Below are 27,116 nucleotides of genomic sequence, written 5' to 3'. Positions count from 1 at the left end.
TGTGGGTTCCTTCATTGTGGCACGCAGGCTCTTTGTTGCGGCATGCAGGCTCAGTAGTTGCAGCACACGGACTTAGCTGCCCCGTGGCATGTGGGATCTTAGTTCCCTGACCAGGGACTGAACCCACGTCCTCTGCATTGTAAAGCGGATTCTTAACTACTGGACCACCAGGGAAGTCCCAAGGCAGAGTCTCTTCAGCCAAGAGGATGCAAGAGGCTCCAAACTCTTTTTTAGACACTTAAACACCATGAACTTCACCCAAAACAAAACCGGTAACTCACAGACCTAGAGTGCTCTCCATGATTCATATATACCATAAGCCAAACTACAACGCTGAAAATTTCCCATAATCCTGGAGGGTAGCACCATATAAATGCATCACGATGATACAATTCACATTTCAACAAGTGTACTTCATTTTCAAAATCCACACCTGGAAGGAAAATTGCCAACTTCAGCCTCAGTGTACAAGCAAAAGGAGATTTCAACAAATAAGGATCTAAGAAACCCTAACTGTGAACCTTAGTGACACAGAGAATATATATCCACACACTTATATATTAGACATACCTCTACATGTGAAACCTTAAATGGTTGTCATGCTTCTCACTATGTATGTCCGAATTTCAAAGCTGCTTTTTTTTTGAATTTTATTTTTTTCAAAGCTGTTTTAATCTTCAGAAATTATCCATTTGTATCTATTTAATTTTAAGTACTGTTTTCAATTTTTCAGGCTTTTCTAGTAAGAAATCTACTTAATGCTTTACTTGAGAAAAAGAATCCTTTTCTAAGGACAAGAGGTATAAATGACTCTCCTAGTAATTTATCTTCCATGAAGTCTGTTTACACTGTTTCCCTGAAGTCACACCTGTTCGATCAAATGCTTGCACTTCCACTGATATGCTGGCTGTGTGACTTTTAAGTTACTTAACTACTCAGAATCAGTGTCCCAATCTGTAAAATAAGAAAATCCTATAATGTGAAATTAAAAATAACCCTCACAGAGTGGCTGTGAAGTTTAAACAAATAAAATTATGTGAGTATAAAAGCATATTTGAAACAATAAAGCACTATATAGATGTTAATAGCGTTTACAGGTTTGTACCTACACTTTCTTGAAAACCTTCCTCCTGAAAGCATGAGTCTGCATCTGAAAGACCTAACAACCATGAGGGGCATGGTTTGTGTGAAGACAACAGAGTTCTACAGAATTCTCTTTGACGTGGCATTAACTGACCTGGGCAAAAATCAAAAACAAAGGAACATCAACAACTCTGGCTGCTTTCACACTAAACAGGCTAACTAGGTCCATCCATCAGTAATGATATAATGACAGTAATATTGGGTTGGCCAAAAAGTGCCCTCAGTTTTTAGGTAAAACTAAAAGACACATTTTCATTTTCACCAAGAACTTTATTCAACAACGTATTCACCCTTTTGTTCCACTACCTTCTGCCATTTTTCAGGCAATTTCATAATTCCAACTTCCCAAAACTTTTTATCTTTTTGAGCAAAGAACTGTTCCAGGTGCCTTATACAGTCTTCCAGGAAACTGAAAATTTCTCCGTTAAGAGAATTTTGTAAAGACCGAAATAGATGGAAATCTGAAGGTGCAATGTCTGGTGAATACGGCAGATGAATCAGAACTTCCCTTCCCAGCCAAGCTCCAACAGTTTTTGCCTGGTCATCAAAGAACATGTGGTCTTGCGTTATCCTGATGGAAAATTATGCATTTTCTGTTGACTAATTCTGGGCGCTTTTCATCGAGTGCTGCTTTCAGTTGGTCTAACTGGGAGCAGTACTTATTGGAATTAATCGTTTGGTTTTCCAGGAGGAGCTCAAAATAGAGGACTCCCTTCCAATTCCACCTTATATACAACATCACCTTCTTTGGATGAAGACCAGCCTTTGGTGTGGTTGGTGGTGATTCATTTAGCTTGCCCCACGATCTTTCCCGTTCCACATTATTGTACAGTATCCACATTTCATCCCCGCCACAGTTTGTTTTAAAAACGGAATGTTTTTGTTACTTTTAAGTAGAGAATCGCATGGGGAAATACAGTCAAGAAGGTTTTATTGGCTTAACTTATGTGGAACCCAAACATCAAAGCGATTAACATAACCAAGCTGGTACAAATGATTTCCAATGCTTGATTTGGGTATTTTGGGTATGTCGGCTATCTCCCGCGTGGTATAATGTTGATTGTTCTCAATTAATGTCTCAATTTGATCGCTATCAACTTCAACTGGTCTACCCGACTGTGGAGCTTCGTCCAGGGAGAAATCTCCAGCATGAAACTTCGCAAACCACCTTTGACACATTCGATCAGTCACAGCACCTTCTCCACACACTACACAAATCATTTTGTGCGTCTTGGTTGTATTTTTACCTTTCCTGAAATAATAAAGCATAATATGCCGGAAATGTTTTTTTCTTCCATCTTCAATATTAAAATGGTTACACAAAAATTCACCCATTTTGAGAAGCCTTTTTTTTGAAATGCACGCTGATATGACAGGTGTCACACACACTCTAACAAAATGGTTTCGAATGAAGTTAAAGACAACTAAGTGCTACTAGAGCCACCTTACGGAAAACACCGAATGAACCTTTTGGCCAACACAATACTATAAATAAACACTACTCTTCGTTTTCACTTTGAAGTGAAGAAAGGTTTTAAAATCTAAAATTATAAAAGATAAACTTGGTTTTAATTACACAGATCATGGACTGGTCAGCCCATGGCTAACTGGAATGCTACTAAATGGGAATATCAGCACAGAAGTAACAAACGTATCCAACCTAAGCGAAGACAGAGGAGGCTTCTACCAGAAGCTGAGAACCCCGGACTGACCTCCTGTGAGTCTACCCTCACTTCTGAGTAGCAGCACCTCTGGCTGTGCTGCTCAGGCACCTGCATCATAAACTCTCCAGCAGCCCCATGGCCCCTCACCTACGTGGGCAGTGGGACGCTCTGAAGTGGGCAGCTAAAGTAGATACGCAGGTCGCAGAGCATCTTCTTGCCTGTGCTCAGCACACCACCAGTCATCAGGCAGAGACCTTAGACTCCAATTACTCTCAGTGGAGTCCTGGATGAGCCAGGCTCCATCTGGCCATCCCAAAGGTGGAAAGCACCCACCAATGCTTCTCAACAAACCTGTAACCTATGAGAGGCAAACCTAGGACCTGTTTTTGGGAAGCCCTGGCCTAGAATATTTATGGAGTGAATAGCTGTTTCAGACACTGGTCTAGCTATGGGGGAAGTGGTGGATAAAATATCTGTTCTCGTGGAGCTTACCATCTCTAGAGGAGGCTCCAAGGTTGAGTGCAGCATGTTAGGGATTTAGATAATACTACAGGCAACGAGGAGCCAGAGAAGACTTTTAAGACACAAGATTAGAGCCTGTTTAAGAAAGATCAGACTGCTGCTGATATATGTGATCTAAAAGAGGGGAGGTGGGCAGAATAACTGGCTGTAAGACCGCTGCAACGGTCCAGACAGGTCACAAAGGCCTGCTTCATGATGACGGGGATGATTAAAAAAAAAAAAAAAAGTAAAAGGTACAGTAAAAGTAAAAACCTTCAAAGTTTCTTATAGCCTACACGGCCGATGTGAATGGTAAATTCACTGATAAATCCTGCATGTTTCTGCTTTTTCTTTTGAAATTTTTGGCTAAATCTCTGATTTTTTTTTTTCTCTTAAAAGCAGAGAGAAAGATATAAATTCTAGGGAAAGATACTAGTTACCAAGATTCTAGTTCATTTTAGTCTGATTCTAGTTTTATAAAGGCTAGCACCTGAGTTGCTGGCTGTATCTTCTGGAAAGAGTAGTTTTAAATAGTATAGAAGGCATTAAAACTACAGAGGGAAAAAAACAGCCATCAGCTAATTAACGGAAGGAAGTAGTACATGGGGACGGAACAATTTAAAATTCAAGTCAAGGCCAGTGAGCTCCTTGAGACGAAAAGTATGAGGATGAAATGATCAATTCCATTAAAGGTTCAAAAGGAAGACAGCGTGACAAACTAGTTAGAGGACAGAAGGAATAAACAGCAATAGAATTACGATCATCCTCATTATATTCCAGACAAACCCCATGGACATGAAACCAAAAATGCTGAAGACTGGGAAGCAGAGCTGTAGACACACCTAAGATGTAGGAAACTGAAAAGGGTACTCAAACAGCAGTCAATCTGAGGCAACTAAAGTTGAGGCACTGAAGTCCAAGGGAAATTTGTATAATTTCTGATGAGAAAAATAATAAAAACTTCAACAACCCAGTGCTACCATTCTCAGTTCAGAAAAAAAACAAGCACCTCCACACTGTGAGAATGACGGGGAACAGCGATATATTCGGCAGGCACTGGCACACGTGTTTCTCTTCAATCTTCTGAAATGACCAGCATACACAGTATCCAGAGTCTTTCGCTGTGACAAAGTGCTCACGTGCATCCCTGTTAATCCCCAATAATCATAATTCTATGAATGTCTAGAACGCCAACCCCAGAGCATTCTCTTAAAATATTTTTTGGAATCACCTTCTGATAGTCTACTCTTAGGAAGGAAGTACTGGATAATAATTAAGAACCTGAGCTTTACAGTGAGAACTAGGCCAAGCATTTAACTTGGTGACTCTGAAAAAGTGACTCTACTCTTCTATGGCTACTTTCCCATCTGTAAAATGAGATTTTAAAATACCTATCTGGTAGGGTTATCGTGAGGGCTGAATACGATTATGTGACACCCATCAACGCTGAGCTCTGCGGCAGGCGTAAAGCTAGTAGGCAATAAATGGAAGGAGAAAAGGAGGGGAAAAGATTCTTCACCTCCTCTTTGCAACTTTTTTTCACACAGCTTTCCCCATTTTAAATTCTTTATATTTCATTTTTACAAATCCTGTTTATCCTTTAAGGCCCAGTTCAAATGCCAAACTCTCTATGAAAACTGGCCACTTAAAATGTATGATAGATACGCATCAATAATCAGAATAGTTAACACTTACCTAGTGTTCTAAGTGCTTCACACATATTAACTCATTTAATCCTCCTAGCGGCCCTGTTAGGTAGGTAGTATTATCCTCTTTTTGTAAATGAGTGCGAGACAGAAAGCAGCCTGCCCAGAGCGACACAGGAGCTGGTGGACTGGGCTCTGAACCCGTCGCACAGCCTGGCTCCGGGGGCAGCTCTCACCTGTGCTGCACGCCGTCGCTGTCAACTGAGATGGATGAGTAATTACTGCAGAGATCTTCAGAGAGTTGACAACTTTATATTTAGTACAGCTGGAGCTGTTTTCTGTACAAGCCACGGATAGCTTATTCACCTTTCATGGAAAATACCCCTAGAGCTCAGTTCCTCAATCTGCACAAGATAAAGGGGGAAAAACTGTTATTCACACACAGTTTGGTTTTACTGTTTTTTAGGCTGCTAACTTGAGTCCAATTTTCTCAGTGCACATTTCTAAAATTCTAGTTCCCTCCTCTTATAAGGCCCAGGAGATGGATAACGGAGACCATAAAATGGAGATCATTTCACCCCCATATGACCCAGACGATAGAGAATGCCATATCACCTACTACATTAGACGGTCAAAACTGGTTGTCATCTGGTAGTTCTGTGCAAACAAAGTATAGTCATCAGGAACTGATTATCTAATATCCTCAACAGTGTATGCCATATTTCCAGGTTTCGATTTTATACACACACACAAATACACACACAATGGCAAAGATACTCCTTGTAGATAAAAGATATTGATATTACTCTTCAAACTAAGGAAGGCTCAGGGGTATGAAATTGAGTTTTATCAAAAAACTAAATACAAATATGAACACTCTTTGTGTGGGAGACAAAATGTGAATATCTTCCCTTTTAAATCAAACTTTCTAACACAGAATCAGAGCAAGAATAAAACATACCTGGCCAAGGGATAATGTTTGGCTTTTACAGAAAATTATAAGCTCTTGAAAGAGAAAGGCTTAAAAGGAAACTACTGTTTCTCCATAATCATAGCAGTGCTACTTTATCTACCTGTTCTCTGAATGCATTTTTGGTGCCTTGTTTTAAGATCGAAAACATGCTGTAAGATCACGATGAAGTTCATACGCTAGTTTTCTGAGGAATGGCCACCCCCCCAACCCCAAAATAAAACACAGTAAAAAGGCAAATAAGCCAAAATAAACAAGAAGAGTCATTGTTTCTCAGTTTCCTTTAAGAACTTTTCAAAAATTAAGAGTAAAATCTGCACCATTTGAGAGGAGGGCTATATCAAGTTCAACTATTCTTAAATTAGTCTCTAAATGGGTTTCTATTTAAAATAAGACAAAGCTGTCACCGGTGGCTTATCACTAGCTGTGGGTCCATACGGAGGCTTCAGGCCTCTCAGGTGGCAGAAGCAGAGCAGGGCTGTCGAGACATGTCTTCCTGGTCAGATACAGTCTGACCTTCGAATGCACTTACATTTAGCCCAGGGCTATGGCTGGGAGGCAAAAAAGCACAAGAAAGCCCAAATAGCTAAGGCAATATAATGCATACTACACTAAAAGGCGGGGCTAAGCACATCCCCGACTCTGCAGATAAACAGATTCTGAACTCAGAGCCACTTAACAGACACAACCATGACAACAGGCTAAGCTCCCACAACAGGCTAAGCTTGCCCTTATCATGGCATTTAACTTGTATGGCATCTGTTTGTTTACTTGTCCGTTTCCACACTAAGGGAATGGCTGTCTGGTTCATGCCAATATCCTTAGTCCAGGGGTAAGTGTAAAATAGCACAGGTGTAAAATAAACGAGCAACAGAGAAGAAGGCAGCAAATATAAAGAAAATTGATGTCCCCGTCTTTTCCCTGGTTCCATATTTTGCCTCAAGGACCTCTCATCTTACACCTGGGGAGGATAATATAAACCAGGCTTATTTTATTTTTTTTATGTTTATGTAATGTGAACCATTTAACCTCTTTGGATCTGAGTTGCCTCTTCTATAAAAGGAAGGAACTGAAAGCAACGAATTCTTAACTTCACTAGTTCCATGATTCTATGGTGGAATGATATTCTAGTAATAAAGTTTTGTTAATATTTACTGAATGCCTCCATGTCAATAGTTACGCTTACATCTGAAACCAAAGTTGTGCCTTTACTGCTATGCTAGTCAAGTGCCATATAAACTTGTAAAAGGAAAAAAATCCACAAGACACTATTTTTGAAAATACACGCAAGTGCATAACAAGTCTTAGTAAAATTTAAAAGATATAAAATAGTATAAAAGTATTTGCTTTAGATAATGCATACTTGGCTTAGAGTCTGGCTGGGATTTTTATATCAGGGAAAATAAGTAGTTTAAAGTTTCTTGGGCAACTGGAAACCCAAGTCACACTGAAACACGTGCAGCTTGCTGATGTCTCAGAGCTGCGCTCACGTTTCCAAAGGCCCACAGCAACAATGCCACCTATGATCAGGTCACTTCCTTTCTTAAAACCCTCCCAAGGCTCCCCTCTCTGCTTGGAGGAGAATGCAGTCTCCTTCCTGTGGCCCTCTCGGACTTCCCTACTCCTCTACACCAGCATTCAGGGATCCTCTCAATTCCTCCAATTTGCCGAATCTTTCCCCCTTCAGAGGCTTTGCACTTTCTCTTCCCTGCCACACAAGCTCACGCAGATCTTCACATGGCTGGTTCCTTCACATCCTGCTCCAACACCGCCTCCCCTGAGAGGCCATCCCTGCCCACCCACTGTGAAGGCACTCCCAACTTTATCGTACCTCCCTCTTTGGTCTTCCTCACAGTTCTTATCATGACTTGAAATTATGTACTTTGCTTATTCCTTTACTTGTTTACTGTCTGCTTCTCCTGGCATAACCTGCCAGGTTGGAAGCTTTATGAGAGCAGGAACCTTGCTTATCCCTTTTCCTCCTAATTCTAGAGCATGGAACAGTGTCTGTAGGCTCTTTTGGAAAATTTGACAAACTTCTTCTAAAATTCATTTAAAAATGCAAATGTAAGTGTTAAACATTTGTTGAATAAAATAATAATAGTAATGGGAGCTATTTTGTTTAAAAGCACTATTCCAGGCTCTTTACACAAAGCGGCTCACGTAACTTCACGATGGCTCCATGAAATGGACGTTATTATTCCATGTTACAGATGAGGAACTGAGGCTCAAAAAGTTAATCAGAAAGAGAATGGCATAAAGGTGATGCCTACCGCTCTGGAATTTTCTAGGTTCGAGCCTCTAAATCCACCTACATTTTTAATCTCTAAAATGCTACAATAAAAAAAAGATAAAAGGAAAGATGACTCAAATGAGGTAAGACCAGATTCTTAAAATGAAACTGCCATTCCTGTCAGATGATTCCAATAAACAAGAGAAGTGAGAAGTATGACATTATGAAGTACCTGAATAATTCCTATTTTTAAAGGCTACGTCTAAAAAGATGGAAGATAATCCTACACTAGATGAAAAGACTGCCATTCATCTGCTTAAGAGTTGTGAAAAGGCAGCCACAGTTAAAAAAACAACAACAAACTAGTGAGCTAACAATCACAAGTTGAACTTTAAAAATGCATATTTATAACAGCATTAAAAATATGAAATATTTAGGGATTGTGGTGGTTAAATTTTGTGTGTCAACTTGGCTAGGCTTTGTGCCCAGCTGTTTGGTTAAACACTAGTCTAGGGACTTCCCTGGTGGTCCAGTGGTTAAGACTCCATGCCTCCACTGCAGGGGGTGCGGGTTTGATCCCTGGTCAGGGAACTAAGATCCCACATGCCACCCCGGGGCCAAAAAACAACATGAAACAAAACGAACACTAGTCTAGAGGTTGCTGAGAAAGTATTCCATAGATGTGATTAAGATTTACAATCAGCCTATGTTACGTACAGGAGATCACCTTCCACAATGTGGGTAGGCCACGTCCAATCAGTTGAAGGCCCTCAGAGCGAAAAATGGAAGTTTGCTGGGGAAGAAGGACTGCTGGGTCAAGACCAGGACAGAAATCCTGCCTGAGTTTCCAGCCCCCTGGCCTATCCTACAGATGCTGGACTCAGGACTGCAACAGCAACTCCCTTGCCGGACGCAGCCTGCTGGCCCATGCCGTGGATTTTGGACTTGCCAGCCCCCGCAATCCTGTGAGCCAATTTCTTAAAATAAATCTCTCTTTCTCTCTCAACCCCTCCTTCTCCTTGCCCCCCACCCTGACACCCCTACCTTACGATTCAGCCACTCCACTCCTGGGCATTTACCCAAGAGAAACAAGGGTGCTATGTCCACATAAAAGACGTGTACATGGACGTTCACAGCAGCTTTATTTGTAAAGGCCAAAAACTAGAAACAACCCCTACCAAGAGGTGAATGGATACACAAGCTACAGTATATCCATGCAATGGAATACTACTTAGCAATAAACAGGAATAAACTATTAATAAATGCTACAAAGTGGATAAATCTCAAAATAATCATGCTGAGTGAAAGAAGCTAAACTCTTTTGAGTGCATACTGTATTCTAGGACATGCTGACTAAAGTAAAGTAAAAGAAAATAAATAGTAGTTGCCTAGGTAATAAAGGGGGGAGGTGACCAAGAGGGACTAGAAAAATTTGGGGGTGACAGATGCTCAGTATCTTGACTATAGTGATGGTCTTCTGGGTACACACATATGTCAAAGCTTATCAAATTATACACTTTTGAAATGCACAGTTTACTGTGTAACAATTATATCTTAATACAGCTGCTTCAAAAAAGATATCTGTCAGAAGTGTTAAGGAAAATTTTCTTTTGTTTTATTTATTTAGTTTTGGCTGTGTTGGGTCTTCGTTTCTGTGCGAGGGCTTTCTTCTAGCTGCGGCAAGCGGGGACCACTCTTCATCACGGTGCGCGGGCCTCTCACTATCGCGGCCTCTCTTGTTGCAGAGCACAGGCTCCAGACGCGCAGGCTCAGTAGTTGTGGCGCATGGGCCTAGTTGCTCCGCGGCATGTGGGATCCTCCAACACCAGGGCTCGAACTCATGTCCCCTGCATTAGCAGGCAGACTCTCAACCAATGCACCACCAGGGAAGCCCAAGGAAAATTTTTAAGGCTTAAAAACGCCTTCTCGGCGAATTCCCTGCCTGTTCAGTAGTTAGGACTCAGTGCTTTCACTGCCAAGGGCCTGAGTTTGATCCCTGGTCAGGGAACTAAGATCCCACAAGCCGCGAGGGGTGGCCAAAAACTAACTAACTAAATAAAAAGCCTTCTCAACAAAAAGAATAACAAAGGCCATCTCCTTACTTGGGATCAACTGTCTAAAGATAATCTAAAGAACTATTTTTCTCCTATCTTGAGTCAGTCTTTTTAAATAAGAAGACTGATCTTTAATCTGGAAGGGTAAGTAAGGATTAAGGGAAAAAAAAAAAGAAAAAAAAAATTGAAGCCCAAGATAGGAAGGAGACAGGAACAGAAAAAAGAAGGAACTGCTTTAAATTCATATTTATAGATTAAGAAAAATCACATCCTAAAATATATCTGAAAATTGGGTAATTTCCAAGGAATCATAAAGAAGTGCCATGAGAATGGATGTAGAATCCATGCAAAATTCTAGAACAGGGGCTTCCCTGGTGGCGCAGTGGTTGAGAATCTGCCTGCTAATGCAGGGGACGTGGGTTCGAGCCCTGGTCCGGGAGGATCCCACATGCCACGGAGCAACTAGGCCCGTGAGCCACAACTACTGAGCCTGTGCGTCTGGAGCCTGTGCTCCGCAACAAGAGAGGCTGCGATAGTGAGAGGCCCGCGCACCGTGATGAAGAGTGGCCCCCGCTCGCCGCAACTAGAGAAAGCCAGAAACAAAGACCCAACACAGCAAAAATAAATAAATTAATTAACTCCTACCCCAAACATCGTCTTTAAAAAAAAAAAAAAAATTCTAGAACAGACTTTTAAAAACCTGATTAATAAGGAACTTCTACAACATTTATTTGCTCCCGGTCCTCAACCCTTTCTAATTCACCCTCCTGGGACTTCTTTCTGGGCTCTGGTTCCACCTGTCCCTTAAACACTAGTGCTCTCCCAATCCTCGTTCAACTTGTATGCTCACTCCACAACAGGCTTCGCAACCTTCCATGGGAGTCATAATTCTCTTTGATGATTTGATGAAAGCTATAGCTCAGAACAATGTATGTTTGTTTACAGAAAATTTTACATGTAATTATTTCAAAGGTTTCAAGAGCTCCCAGGACCCTGGCCATGCAGTCCTTAGCTTCTCAGGGCAAGAAAACTCCTCACAGAATCCCAGCCTGGGCTTCGTCTCTAAAAACCCCATGCACAGTGAGGTGGCACACAGCTGTGGCAATGGAAACTCTGAATGCTAACGAATAAACTTCAAATAGCACCTAGGAGCTCATGATATTTTTCTGGGTATGTTGGAGAAATGGTTCAGCTAGGCAGATTCTCGGTTACCTAGTGAATGCTAATTAATAAGATTTATGAAAGAAGTTTCTAGCAACTATTCTGCAGAAGCCCATCCTCTTACACATTCGATTTTAAAAAGGTGATTTGAATGAGGACACAGAAAACATCCTTATCAAATTTTGGATGAGAAGTTGTGACAGTGAGTAGCTGGACCTTAGACCCAGGATTTAAAACATATCGACTAAATTCAGCCTAGGGGTGAAGTGGAGTCGGGAAAGATCCTCAACTTAAAGACCTTTTCGTACACATACTCTCCTCTTCCTCAAATACAATAACTGATGGAAATTTAATGCACCCCCCAAGACTGCACACTCCTTGAGATCAAGGCCTAAGTCTAATTTATCTTCATATATGTATCTTCATACAGCACCTTGAATAATGTCAGTATCACGGTCTGCTTGGGCTATATCATGCTATGCTAACAAACAGCTCCAAAATCATGGTGCCTACAACACAGGGGTTTATTTCTCATGTACATTAAATGTCAGTCGTGGATTGGCTTCAGCTCTGTTCCATCATTCTGGAACCCAGTCGGAAGACTCCATCATTCTGGGACCAGCCCCAGCTAAGGCAGGCTGGTTCCATGACAGAAGGAAAAGAGCTACCGGCAGCACCACAAGATGGCATTAAAACATCTGCTCAGGGCTTCCCTGGTGGCGCAGTGGTTGAGAGTCCGCCTGCCGATGCAGGGGACACGGGTTTGTGCCCCGATCCGGGAGGATCCCACATGCCGCGGAGCGGCTGGGCCCGTGGGCCATGGCCGCTGAGCCTGCGCGTCCGGAGCCTGTGCTCCGCAACGGGAGAGGCCACAGCGGTGAGAGGCCCGCGTACTGCAAAAAAAAAAAAAAAAAAAAACAAAACATCTGCTCAAACATGGGACACATCACTTCCTCCGACATTTTATCGGTCTAGGAAAGCCGAGTGTCCAAACCTGATGTCAGCAGAGTAGGAAAGACAATCCTCCGACAGAGAGGACCCTGGTAGAGAGGCAACAAATACTGCGAACAATCATACAATCTACCACAGTGCCTTCGTAATAGAAGGTGCTCAGTAACTGGCAGTAATTATTTATATGCCAGGCCATAAATACCACCGGGCAGAGACCGTAATCTGTCTCGCTCACTGACGCATCAGCGCCGCACGGTGCCCGCCACATGGCAGAGGACACGCTAAATCCTTACTAAGTGAACAGGGATAAGATGAACATGGGATCTGGAATCAGAAACACCTGCGACCAAGTACTATGTCTGCCAATTCCTGACTTAGCGGAAAGCCATTTTTCTCTTCTGATTCTGGGATGGTTGTTGTAAAGATTAAATAAAAATACATGAGAAAAAGCACCACGAAAACTGTGCTCTTTTACACAGATGTTATTTCTCCAGATAGTCAAATGGGATGAAATTTGATAAAAAAATAAACTCATTTAAACTTCTATAGTAATGCACTACATAATATCCTGCATTTATTTTCAAAGCATCAACTGGCAAGTAAAGAATGAGAAAGATTAGACTTAAAGCAGTTCACATGAAAAGGAGACAAAGTTTTAGTTGACCATAAGCTAAATATGATCAAAGGGTAATGCTGCTGCCAAAAAATGTAATGCAAATTTCAGGCTGCATTAATAGAAGGAGAGTATCCAGATAATAGCTTCATTGTATTCAGCAATGGGCAGTTCACATGTGAAGCAGCCAGTCAGTTCTGGCCACCGTATTTGAAGAGGTATACTGACAAACAGACTTTGTCATGAGTTTAGCAATGTGCATGAAAAAGGTCTGTAAACCATGTCATGTGCATATGGTTCGAGAATTGGGGCTTTTTTTCCCTTAGCGTGGCAAAAAGAAGACTCGAGTAGGATTTAACAGTCATTTTCAAACACCTTAAGAGTTAACTGTGTATAAGAAGAATAAGTTTCAAATATATTGCGCTAGACTGCCAAGGACCAGTAAGTGAAAGTTAAGAGGGGAAACAGATCAAGCTCAATGAGAAGTTATTTCTGACACTTAGAAACCTAAAACAAGGAAGGGTGGCTGATAACACAGTTAGAGATGCTACTGAGGAAACTGAATCGGGTGGGAGTCCTACAAATCTTACTCACTCCTCTATGGAACCAAATATTTTTGAGGCGTTTGAAACCGTCCAAACAGTATTTCTCTTTTCTGATTAAATAATAATACTATTAATACTACTAATAACAACAACAAAGAACAAGAACTGAGGTTAAGTAGTAAAACAAGAAGTTGTTTGGCCTGACAAACACAGAAAGGCATGCTGTTGGAAGGAAATGAATTTTCAAGCCTAGATAACATTAAACATAGACACAGTGTCTAGGTCTGTACAGAGGAAATAGGCTTAGTCAAAATTGTATTTATTCTGGGGCTTCCCTGGTGGCGCAGTGGTTGAGAGTCCGCCTGCCGATGCAGTGGACGCGGGTTCGTGTCCCGGTCTGGGAAGATCCCACATGCCGCGGAGCGGCTGGGCCCGTGAGCCATGGTTGCTGAGCCTGCACATCCGGAGCCTGTGCTCCGCAACGGGAGAGGCCACAACAGTGAGAGGCCCGCGTACCGCAAAAAAAAAAAAAAAAAAAAAAAAAATTGTATTTATTCTGGAAGTTGGTTTTCCTTGCATGACCTAACTCCTATCATTTTCACGGAGGTGCAAAAGATTTTGTAAAAGTTCCTACAATGGCACTTAAGCAAAAATTTGCTAACATTAAACTAGTGCTCTTGTTGCAAAACAGCACTAGCGCTATTGATCAACTTGTATCATCATTCACACTTCCCACGGCAGACTATTACACAGAACACCATTGTCATTTAAAAATGGTCCCTCATTGGAAGGAACACTCCCAAACTCATTCTACGAGGCCACCATCACCTTGATACCAAAACCAGGCAAGGATGTCACAAAGAAAGAAAACTACAGGCCAATATCACTGATGAACATAGATGCAAAAATCCTCAACAAAATACTAGCAAACAGAATCCAACAGCACATTAAAAGGATCATACACCATGATCAAGTGGGGTTTATTCCAGGAATGCAAGGATTCTTCAATATACGCAAATCAATCAATGTGATACACCATATTAACAAGTTGAAGGAGAAAAACCATATGATCATCTCAATAGATGCAGAGAAAGCTTTCGACAAAATTCAACACCCATTTATGATAAAAACCCTGCAGAAAGTAGGCATAGAGGGAACTTTCCTCAACATCATAAAGGCCATATATGACAAACCCACAGCCAACATTGTCCTCAATGGTGAAAAACTGAAACCATTTCCACTAAGATCAGGAACAAGACAAGGCTGCCCACTCTCACCACTCTTATTCAACATAGTTTTGGAAGTTTTAGCCACAGCAATCAGAGAAGAAAAGGAAATAAAAGGAATCCAAATCGGAAAAGAAGAAGTAAAGCTGTCACTGTTTGCAGATGACATGATACTATACATAGAGAATCCTAAAGATGCTACCGAAAAACTACTAGAGCTAATCAATGAATTTGGTAAAGTAGCAGGATACAAAATTTATGTACAGAAATCTCTGGCATTCCTGTACACTAATGATGAAAAATCTGAAAATGAAATCAAGAAAACACTCCCATTTACCATTGCAACAAAAAGAATAAAATATCTAGGAATAAACCTACCTAAGGAGACAAAAGACCTGTATGCAGAAAATTATAAGACACTGATGAAAGAAATTAAAGATGATACAAATAGATGGAGAGATATACCATGCTCCTGGATTGGAAGAATCAATATTGTGAAAATGACTCTACTCCCCAAAGCAATCTACAGATTCAATGCAATCCCTATCAAACTACCACTGGCATTTTTCACAGAACTAGAACAAAAAATTTCAAAATTTGTATGGAAAAACAAAAGACCCCGAATAGCCAAAGCAATCTTGAGAACGAAAAACGGAGCTGGAGGAATCAGGCTCCCTGACTTCAGACTATACTACAAAGCTACAGTAATCAAGACAGTGTGGTACTGGCATAAAAACAGAAAGATAGATCAGTGGATCAGGATAGAAAGCCCAGAGATAAACCCACGCACATATGGCCAACTTATCTTTGATAAAGGAGGCAGGAATGTACAGTGGAGAAAGGACAGCCTCTTCAATAAGTGGTGCTAGGAAAACTGGACAGGGACATGTAAAAGTTTGAGATTAGATCATTCCCTAACACCATACACAAAAATAAGCTCAAAATGGATTAAAGACTTAAATGTAAGGCCAGAAACTATCAAACTCTTAGAGGAAAACATAGGTAGAACACTCTATGACATAAATCACAGCAAGATCCTTTTTGACCCACCTCCTAGAGAAATGGAAATAAAAACAAAGATAAACACATGGGACCTAATGAAACTTCAAAGCTTTTGCACAGCAAAGGCAACCATAAACAAGACCAAAAGACAACCCTCAGAATGGGAGAAAATATTTGCAAATGAAGCAACTGACAAAGGATTAATCTCCAAAATTTATAAACAGCTCATGCAGCTCAATAGCAAAAAAACAAACAACCCAATCCAAAAATGGGCAGAAGACTTAAATAGGCATTTCTCCAAAGAAGATATACAGACTGCCAACAAACACATGAAAGAATGCTCAACATCATTAATCATTAGAGAAATGCAAATCAAAACTACAATGAGATATCATCTCACACCAGTCAGAATGGCCATCATCAAGAAATCTAGAAACAATAAATGCTGGAGACGGTGTGGAGAAAAGGGAACACTCTTGCACTGCTGGTGGCAATGTGAATTGGTACAGCCACTATGGAGAGCAGTATGGAGGTTCCTTAAAAAACTACAAATAGAACTACCATATGACCCAGCAATTCCACTACTAGGCATATACCCTGAGAAAACCATAATTCAAAAAGAGACATGTACGAAAATGTTCATTGCAGCTCTATTCACAATAGCCCGGAGCTGGAAACAACCTAAGTGTCCATCATCGGATGAATGGATAAAGAAGATGTGGCACATATATACAATGGAATATTACTCAGCCATAAAAAGAAACGAAACTGAGCTATTTGTAATGAGATGGATAGACCTAGAGTCTGTCATACAGAGTGAAGTAAGTCAGAAAGAGAAAGACAAATACCGTATGCTAACACATATATACGGAATTAAAAAAAAAATGTCATGAAGAACCTAGGGGTAAAACGGGAATAAAGACACAGACCTACTTGAGAATGGACTTGTGGATATGGGGAGGGGGAAGGGTAAGCTGTGACAAAGTGAAAGAGAGGCATGGACATATATACACTACCAAACGTAAGGTAGATAGCTAGTGGGAAGCAGCCGCAGAGCACAGGGAGATCAGCTCGGTGCTTTGTGACCGCCTGAAGGGGTGGGATGGGGAGGGTGGGAGGGAGGGAGATGCATGAGGGAAGGGATGTGGGAACAAATGTATATGTATGACTGATTCACTTTGTTATAAAGCAGAAACTAATAAAAAATAATAATATTTACAAAAAAAAAAAAAAGGTCCCTCATTAATATCTTATTTTGTTTCCTTAATCTATTCAACATCCAGCACTTTTCCAGTCTCATTCCCAGCTTTCAATTCCTAAGTATTCTCTGCACACTCTGGTCTCTCTAATAGGTCCTAAGTAGTAAAGATAAATGCCTGACTTATCTTTGTATCCTGGCCCCTCAGCTTCACATCACTCACAGCATAGTAAACACTCAAAATTGTTTGTTAAATTCCTTTCTTTAATGAAATATTAAAAAAAATAACCTAATGAACTTTTCATTATATTTTAATTGTTACACAAGAGAGAGAAAGTCATAGTAGGCTGTAAGGATATACTGGATATTATGTTCTTGTTATACTAAGACGTGAATAACCACTCTTTACAAAGTATCTTGGAATACAAATTTCTTTCTCCTTTAAAGTCCTCTTTGCATCCTAAAAGGGCACATTGAACGCGATTTCGCCGTACACAGGATTTTCAGAGTACTGACACAAGATGCTAACGCCCCACTTACTTCCCTCACTACAGGTACGTGTGTAAAAATTGAGCTCAAAAACCAGTTTCTTTGACTTATTAAAGTAAATCTGTATGTGCCTTTCCAGAATATATGTAAATTCAGATTTTAAAAAATCTATTCTTGGGCTTCCCTGGTGGCGCAGTGGTTAAGAGTCCGCCTGCCGATGCAGGGGACGTGGGTTCGTGCCCCGGTCCGGGAGGATCCCACATGCCATGGAGCGGCTGGGCCTGTGAGCCATGGCCGCTGAGCCTGCGCAGCCAGAGCACAGGCAGCAGGAGAGGCCACAACAGTGAGAGGCCCGCGTACCGCAAAAAAAAAAAAAAAAAAAATCTTTTCTTCCAAGCCAAAAACATAAAGGAAAGTGTAAAGGAGAAAAGTTCAACACCTATCCTCTACCAAGAAGTATGAAAGTTTAGGACTTACTTGGTACAGGTTAAGGCTTGTTCAGGAACTTGTCACTGGATTCCTGTTCTTGTTACTTCTCTCCTTCCTCTTTTGTGGCACTATCGAGAATTGCACAGGTCATGGGGACACAATGCTCTGCTGCAGAAATCAGGAGAACACGGTTTCGCATCTCCCATGTCCATCCAAAGGACAGAAACGTCTCCATTCCACTGGGAGATGGCAGAATGAGTCAGTAAGGAGATAAACCAGTGATCAGTTAAACGATACAGTAGCTAAAAGTGTTCATTTTCTTTTAAATTAGATACTTACGTATTAAAGCAATTATTTTTAAATGACAGAAATGATGTACAACTAAAAAACTGTTTAAATAAGAAGCCACTAGAAATTAATTATAGCTAATATGTATTGAATGTTTTCTGTGTGTTGGGCATTCTTCTAAGTGCTCAACATACATTAACTCATGTTTACCCTTCATCACAGCCATATAAGGTAGTATCCTCATTTTACAGATTAGAAAAAGGAGGCATAAGAAGATGTGGTACATATATACAATGGAATATTACTCAGCCATAAAAAGGAACAAAATTGGGTCATTTGTAGAGATGTGGATGGACCTAGAGACTGTCATACAGAGTGAAGTAAGTCAGAAAGAGAAAAACAAATATAGAATATTAACGCATATATGTGGAACCTAGAAAAATGGTACAGGTGAACTGGTTTGCAGGGCAGAAATAGAGACACAGACGTAGAGAACAAACTTATGGACACCAAGGGGGAAAAGTGAGGGGTGGGGGTGGTGGTGTGATGAACTGGGAGATTGGGATTGACATATATACACTGATGTGTATAAAATAGATAACTAATAAGAAACTGCTGTATAAAAAATAAACAAGATAAAATTCAAAAATTCAAAAAAAGAAAGAAAGAAAGAAAAAAAGAAAAAGGTGGCACACACTAGTCAGATAACTTGCACAAATCACACAGCTATTGACAGGCAGGAAAGGGACTGGAATTCAGGCAGGACAGCTCCAGGGCTCATTCTTTAACTTTATGGGTAGGTATCACTATGGTATACTTGGACGTTTGAAGGTCTTTTTGAGTCTATTAACATGAATCACATATAAAGAAATTTTTTTCAAGACTGCATAGAATTATTATTAAAATGCTTCCACAACCAACTTTTAGGATTAGATGACCAAATCCAATACATTACTTCATTTAAACCACTAGTACCTAACCTAATCTAATTTTCCATATAATCTATCTTTTGGCTTTATCATACTTCCTGATAAGTGCAACTGGGTACCTCTTATACACTTAACATTGTGCCCGACAATATGTCACTAAAAGTACTTTGCATAGACTAGATCTGTGATGTTTTATTCATACGAGTGTGCATTAAAGTAGTTCTTCTACTTCTCAAGTACTGAATACAATTATTCAACAGACATTTGAATACTTAATGAACACCAAGTAGTATGGATACAAAGATAAGTTAGATGGTTTCCGCTCTCAAGGGAGGCCACAGTTACAAAACAATGAAGCAAGTGCTTTTATGGAGCGATGACCAAGGCTCCAAGGGAACAGAGTTCCCCCAGCATGACAAGGATGAGGGCAGTTCCATGCGCAAAGGCATGGAGATGTAAAAGAACATTTTCCTCTTGGGGAATATCAAGCTATTTAAGTAGGACTACAATGCTAAGTTTAGAAGGAAAGCAAGGGAAACAGTGGTAAGAGATGAAGGATGAAGCTGGAGCTAGATAAAGAAGTCTTGTAAGTCATAATATAAAAAGACTCAAGCATCTCAAGGATTTAAGCGGGACGCTGATAAGATCAAATATGCTAACAATAATGGTTATCACACTTCTTGTTTTAAACAATAGTACCCTGATTTCATGAAATCTTACGCAAACGTCCACACTTAAAATTGATCAACGTAAAACCGCACTGGTAGAAACTGGAATGAATATGCTTGGAATGAACCCTTCACAGAATAGTTTCAAAACCACTGCTTTTCAAAGGAAGAATTAACATAGCCACAGAGTTGCGTTTTATTTACTTTATGCCTCTCCCAGTGTGATTCTAACTTCTCAGGTGCCAGGATTCACTCTCATAGTTCCTCTTCAGTCATAGAACCAGGAACACATAGAGCTAAGCAAATAGTACTAGGCCTTCAAAATCAATGACAAAAGTTATAATATAGAAAAAGGAAGATCATCAGCTTCTTCACTTATGAGTTAAGCTATAATTTAAGTGACTACATTTTCTAACCTAAAAGTTAGGATTTATGGTTGAACAAATACTAGTGTATTTATGGCCACAGAATATTCAAAACTGGTACAGTGCTGGAAAATATAGGATATATGATTGTAACTGGTATGATGTAATGTTTTAAAGATTGGTATACTTGTTTTCTTAACAATGACTTTGTACCTGAAAATGCTTCCCCATCTATCCCTTGAGAATCTGTTCTCCCACCTTATAGAATTTGGAGCTCTAAATAAGATCTCTGAAAATGACCTTCAGTGTGAAACTGCTTATCTTCCTCATAGCCATCTAATATGTCCCCAGCAATAACATGTAAAACTGATTAAAGGTATGCATATGCCTCTCCTGCAATTCACTAGTCTCGATTCTTCACAGTTGAGGTGTGCTAATAAAAAAAGCAAGATTACCATTCTATGGAAAAGGTATATAATGATTAATTTAACATGTTTTATATCAAAACTATTATATTCACTTCATACAATTTAATCAAATCCCTATAATCCTTCCCTCTACCCTTCTCCTTCCCCACTGTGGGGAACATAACCACTTACACAGTCTCAAGAATTTTTAAAATATCATCCCCTTTAAAAATAGACTGATTAAAAACAAATGTTCAAAACAATGTTTAACACATATTAAAAGAAAGTTAAAGAACAATCTCACTTTTCTCTATCACATAAGATACCAACAACCAGCCTGGGCCACTCTTATCATGCGTTAAAAGTTCTCTCATAGCATGTGGTTCAAAGCCCACCAGTGACAATTATTAAAAGGAGGAAGAGGGGAGACAGGTACAGGATACAAATTAAATTCTTCAATATATCATTCGACCAACATGTACAATATATTCACTTATGGACATGTTTAAGAAATGGTCCTTAAACAGAAACAATATAAATATTACTATAAGGAAAATACCTTCTCCATATGATATAGCAAATTCAGTCCAAAACTTAGTATTCAATGCATCATTTCGGGGCACACTCTACACTCCCTAAATTTGCAAAAATAGCCAACTATTCTGCTATGAATTTGTTTGGGATGAAGATAACTCTCTCTTCATTATAGTAAAATAAATTTTATCACATGCATTTTAGGGAAGCAGCTTAGTAAGGTACTCATTTATATTTCTTTCAAATATAAAAGTCTGAGGATTCTCAAATAATCATTAAGAACAAACTGACTTTTAAACAAAAGCTTTTTATAAATAAAAATATACTTGAAAGTAATCCTACAAAAACATACAAGGAGTCCTCATGTGTAACTATCAAAACAATACCCAATATCAAACATTTAACTATACACATTTAACTACTGATATATATTCAAGTAGAAGGTTTCAGAGTAAAATTTCCATGTCTTTTCCACTTAAGGGCAAGTTTTTTGAAAAATATTCCACAGATAAATAGATATTTTTTAAATAGACTGTACAACCACTATGTTGATTTTAACAGTACCTCAAGTAAAGTTAACTTAGAACAAATACTAATAATAGTTAGAAATATTAAATTATATACAATGTTTAATTGCCCTTGCCTTAATACAAAGAAGTTCATAAATTATCTTAAGATAAATCTATATTTTTCCCTAGTTTGTGAAAACTGCAATAACCTTTCTATTAAGGATAACTTTGGATTAAACCACCCTCAATAACTGAGATTCAAACATCTCCCAGATGGAGCAGCTGGGAGAAAATAAAGAGGACAGTTTTAAAAAAGAACTTTGATGCTGTAGATAAGATGATACTACATTAAAAACCAGTGTGACTGGAGTCTGCAAAATATAAATACGTAACAGTGAAAGAAAACCCTTTAAGGCCAATGAGGAAAATGCAATTTACAGGATCATCTATGATTAAAATTCTGAGCTCAGCCTTTCTTATTTCTAAAATTTTTGCCCAAATTTCTGCAGATTACAAAGTCTAAAAACTTTAAAAAATCCTATATAGTGGACTTAAACATACTTATTAGTATTAGGTAATGTTTTATGCTTAAGAAGTCTACCAAATATTATTTAAAAATCCAATTTTCCATAAAGTATGTTGCACTACTGATTGCATTTTATAGAAAAGAAAAATTAAATGACATTTGAAAGTGACATTGGGTTAAATAATGAAATTGAGAACATAAATCAGACTTAAGTTCCAACTAAAATTTCTAATCATTATTTCTATTCTCACAGATCTTGGCACAAATATTTTTAAAATGCAGTATTATTTTGCATGCATTAAAAAAATTTTTAATTACATTCCCTCAATAATGATAAATCCAAGTAATGAAATTTTTACCTATGCTCTAAATTAGCAATTCTTTGAGGTAGTCCTTTGAAATTAAAAAAAAAAAAAAAAACGAAAAAAAAAACTTGAAAACATTTCTTTTAACATCACAACTTCAATCTTCATTTTTTTTTTAAAGGAATAACTGTTTTTTTCGGATTTATTTATTTATCTATCTATCTATCTATCTATCTATCTATGGCTGTGTTGGGTCTTCGTTTCTGTGCGAGGGTTTTCTCTAGTTGCGGCCAGCGGGGGCCACTCTTCATTTTTACTCATTTGTTCAATAGAGGAACTAACAGCCTATACTAAAAAGATCAATGGGGGCTTCCCTGGTGGCGCAGTGGTTGAGAGTCCGCCTGCAGATGCAGGGGACACGGGTTCGTGCCCCAGTCCGGGAGGGGCTGGGCCCGTAAGCCATGGCCGCTGAGCCTGCGCATCTGGAGCCTGCGCTCCGCAACCGGAGAGGCCACAACAGTGAGAGGCCCGCGTACCGCCAAAAAAAAAAAAATCAATAGCATCATTCTAGCTCTTCCCTTAATTTTATAATATTCAATTATGTTAAGAGCAATAAAACTGTGCCTGTTATCCCAAAGTTGTGCTCTCAACCCATATTCAACATGAAAGTAATTTCTTGCTTTCTGTCTCATGCACAAGAACAAAACAAAAAACTATTAAAGTACTCAAAAGATACTCTGAACACATATACTCACATGCTTAGCTCTTAACCCTTAAATCCCTTCTCTAGGAATAAGACTTCTCTAAAATTGGGGAGGAAGGGTGTCACTCTTACACAGCCAGGCATGAATAGCATAAAGCAAAGTACATTTGATTGATTATCCTTAATTAAGTTTGTGTCCAGTTCCTCCCTTTCCCCCTTATCCCACCATAAAGTTTGAGCTAACTCATAAGCAAGTTCTACTCATATTAACTCACATTCCTTTTTTCAAAGTCATCAAAGTAAAATGATTTCAGAATGAAGACTCCCCAAGTACTTCATTCAATATCTCCTGCGATTTCAAATAAACCCAAATGCACTAACAAAAAGAGAAAAAAGCTCCCTTGAGAGTTAGAGTATGCAGTTGTTCTTTTATCAAAATAGATTTTTCACAAGTGACCCAAACACAATTACAGCTTAGGAAAATCAAGCCTTTAATTCTGAAGAATAATTTGCACCTAGAGAAAAATTCAAGGTGATGGTTTTCACTGCATGTGGACTGTAGACCAAATCTATTTATTTTGACTTTGCTGAAGTCTGGGTGTAACCACTTGTTGGCCTATGTTGCAGGACCACCGTCCTAGTGAGAGCATCTTACAACAAGCTGCTTTTGATACCTTACTAATTAAACTACCTTGGATAGGATTCCAGACAAACCTGACCAGAAAATTTTGGCATTCTAATTTGGTTTCAATGTACTCTAAATGGTACAACTCTAAATCACATGGCAATTTTTCCATTCAGTTAAAACCTTAATAGGTAGCATATAAGTGGCACAACTTTGAGTTTAGCAAGCCCATAAATATTAACTTTGCCCCCAAACACTTTGGGGAAAGGGATAATTCAAGGAACACACTGATAAATCTTCACATTATGCAAAAAATGTTCTTTTTTGTTTTTTGCCATACTGCACAGCATGAGGGATCTTAGTTCACCGACCAGGGATCCAACCACTGGACGGGCAGGGACATCCCCAAAATTTGTTCTTAAATTGTTGTACGACAACTGACTTTTCATAAATCAAATCACATTTGATAAGTACCATATAAAAGGGATCATTTGAAGGCACCTTTTAGTGAATTCTTTTTGTAAAATTTAGAAGTCTCATATAACATAACTAACCACTACTTGTTTTATAATCTTAGACTTGTAAATATCAAAGTTCTTGAAGTGGAGCATAACTGCTTTCTTGGGCTAAATACATCCCAGCATCACTGCCCTTCTCTCTCTTTCCCAAGTTTTAAAAATGTCACCCAAAAATCCAGCTTTTCATCTGTAGTAGAATATACAACACTAGGAAAGTCGAAAAAAGAAATTAAGTGATTTTTTAATGTAAAATAGAAATGTATGTACTCCCAAAGATAGGTCAACAAATTATTTTTGGCAATGATCACAATAAGTGTCGAATTAAAATGATTTTTTAAAAAATCAAGATATGCATTTCTTAAATCACTTTCCCACGTGCCTCTGTCACCTGGAGGAAACTGTTCAAGAACTGTTTATCTCCATGAACACATGACCTCCACAATGGCACCAAGGTCAGCGAGACATACAGGAGGGGGGAATGCTGAGTAAGTGCTGATGTGCCTAGTTCTACAGCTCCCTTTAAAAAGAGAGAAGATAAATAAAAATAAAAATGTATTTGTATAGTACAGGAAAGGAAATGATGTTCTAAGTCGTAACATTCAAGTACCCCATTACAGAATTGTATATGGACATATGTCAGCAACAGCCACAGGGAGCAAGACGTAAAAGGGGCATCACAGCACAGAACCAGGTACAAAAACTGCTGTACAGAAAGAATTAACAAGATACCAAACTGAAAAATCCTCCCTTACATCTTGTACTGAAAACCTCTGGTACCCTGGCTACATGCTACAGCGACTCAATTTCAAAGTGAGACTCTCTGCTGACAGAACTTCTTGAAAAAAGACGAACAACCAAAGATCCACAAACAACCGAAGAAGCACCCGCATATCAGAAATGCTCAGGTAAGAAGTAAATTTGTATATGCTGAGCCTGCCAGTTAATGTGAAATTCACCAGGTGTCCCGGTGTTCCCTCATTCTTTACCAAAGATTCCTTCGGACATTTCCTCAGCTGTCACAATCCCCAACCTTTCATAAACCAGAAGTTTTCTTGATGAGATTTAAACTCTAAAACACATTACCCACTTGGTATAATCTGTTTAAGCTGGACTTATACCCAAAAAAATCCTTATCATGTGAAATTACTCTATTTCAAATTTCCAAACAACTTTCAAATATGAAACAAACATACGTCAGAGGTAGCACCTGAAAATGTAAAAGTGACTTAGCGGAGCGCAATTCAGCTATGGATAATTCATTCCAACGTTTGGTAAATAGGTTGCGTGCATTATAATAGTAGAAAACTAAAGAGGGGGAAAAAATCAGCAGAAGCACTGGGTATTCACAATCAGCAGAGAACTGGGCTGGCAGCAGTCTTCCAAGTTACTTTCAGGGAAGCTCCTGATTGGTGGGCGGCACTGGGTCAATGTGATTACTTAAACCTGGCAGTTACAACTAAACTCCACTTTGATGGGCTCCAAAGCTTATGACAAAAAGACGACTGCTTGAGCATATCAAGTACTTCGCTGTCCTGCTTCCGTTTCTCTCTCACACAACCAGGGGCCTGACACCTGAAACTCATCAGAAAAACGTCACCTCGTTTCGGGGCTTTAGAGTTTTGTATTTATTACTTTTAAAACCCACTGGGCATAGATTCAGTTGGGGATGGTGGTGGTGATGTGAAAGATTAACCCGTTTCCTGCACACACACAGGGAAAACCTCGTGACCATTCAAGCAGCTCCCTCTCTCCCTAGTAATAACTTTTTAAAATATCATTTAGTCCTAAAATAACCATAAGCAACAACCATCAAACATTGGCATGGCAACGTCCACACATCATGCCCTAGTGCTACCCACAGGCAGATCTGTTCGTCTCTGGTCCCCAACCAGGCGGGTCCTCCGGGTCCCTCTCGCTTTCGTCCAGTCCAGCAAGGCTTCTCCCCGAGTTTTGCTGTAAAATCCGCCACTTTCGCTGGCCCGGGCAAAAGCAAGGCGCCTCGTCCCCAGGGCAGAGTTTCTCCCAACTCCCAGCAAACATTTCCTGAGCGCTTCCAACGGGCCCCCCGCGCGCACCTGGCCGGGCCCCTCGACCCCTCCCCGCACTTTACCAAGCCCCAGACAGGGGCCCACCTGCCTCTCGTCGCCTGTCCCACGGCCGGGTCGCCCAGCCAACTCCTGCCCGGAGGCTGCACTCCCCCGGGTCCCGAGCCCCCATCAATCCGGACGCCGACCCCGAGGGTCAGGGGCTCCAAGAGGGGCCCCCAGACAGGCTGACCCCGCGACGCCCCCCAGAGGCCGGGTCCCGCGCGCCTGTCAGCGCCCCCGGAAGGGGTCAGGCAGGGGGGCTGAGCTCGCCGGGTGCCCTGTCCGCTCCTGACACCCTCTCCCCCCACCGCACTCACCTGGCGGGCTCCGGCCGAGGGGCCGGGCGAGAGGCTCGGGGGTCGCGCGAGGAGGCCGCCGGGCCGCCCGCCGCAGCCCCCACCCTCCCTCTCTCCCGCTCCCTCTCCCTCTCCCGCTCCGGCCGGCGCGCGCCCCGGGCCCGACGCGCGCCCGGAGCGCCGGGGGGGAGGGGGCGCGCGGACGCGCGAGCGCCGGGGGAGGGGGCGCGGGAGGCGGGGGCAGGGGGCGCGGCGAGAGCAGCGTCTCGGCGGCGTCGGCGGAGAGAAAGCAGCCTCAGCCGCGTCCGTCATGGCGCGCGGCGGCAGCTGCGGCTCCCTCCGGCTTCCCGGCTCCCTCGCCTTTAGTTTGACCTTTCCCTCCAGTGTGTCTCAGGGAGAGCGACGATGCGCGCGCGTGTGCATGTCTCTCTGTGTGTGTGCGCGCGCGCGGGGAAGGGGCCGGGTTCGCTCCCCGACGCCTGACGTCACTGCTATGGCAACGGCAGCCCCGCCCCTTGCCGCCTGTTTCCT

The 27,116-nt window shown here is 40.7% G+C and overlaps 1 long non-coding RNA gene across 4 annotated transcripts in view; it reads right to left on the bottom strand.

The window, feature by feature from the left end:
• LOC308629875 overlaps nt 1–26,944 on the bottom strand; it is an 89,966-nt gene extending 63,022 nt beyond the window's left edge. For all 4 annotated transcript variants that reach the window (XR_014017723.1, XR_014017724.1, XR_014017725.1 and 1 more), the window contains exon 1: nt 26,607–26,944. This is a non-coding gene — a long non-coding RNA (uncharacterized lncRNA). The remainder of the gene's footprint in view (nt 1–26,606) is intronic.
• Nucleotides 26,945–27,116: the final 172 nt, after the last annotated feature.

Source organism: Mesoplodon bidens (assembly GCF_964165515.1).
Source record: "Mesoplodon bidens genome assembly, chromosome: 16".
Classification (NCBI taxonomy): domain Eukaryota; kingdom Metazoa; phylum Chordata; class Mammalia; order Artiodactyla; family Ziphiidae; genus Mesoplodon; species Mesoplodon bidens.
Note: the sequence above shows the minus strand (reverse complement) of the source record. Positions and strands in the feature narration are given on the sequence as shown.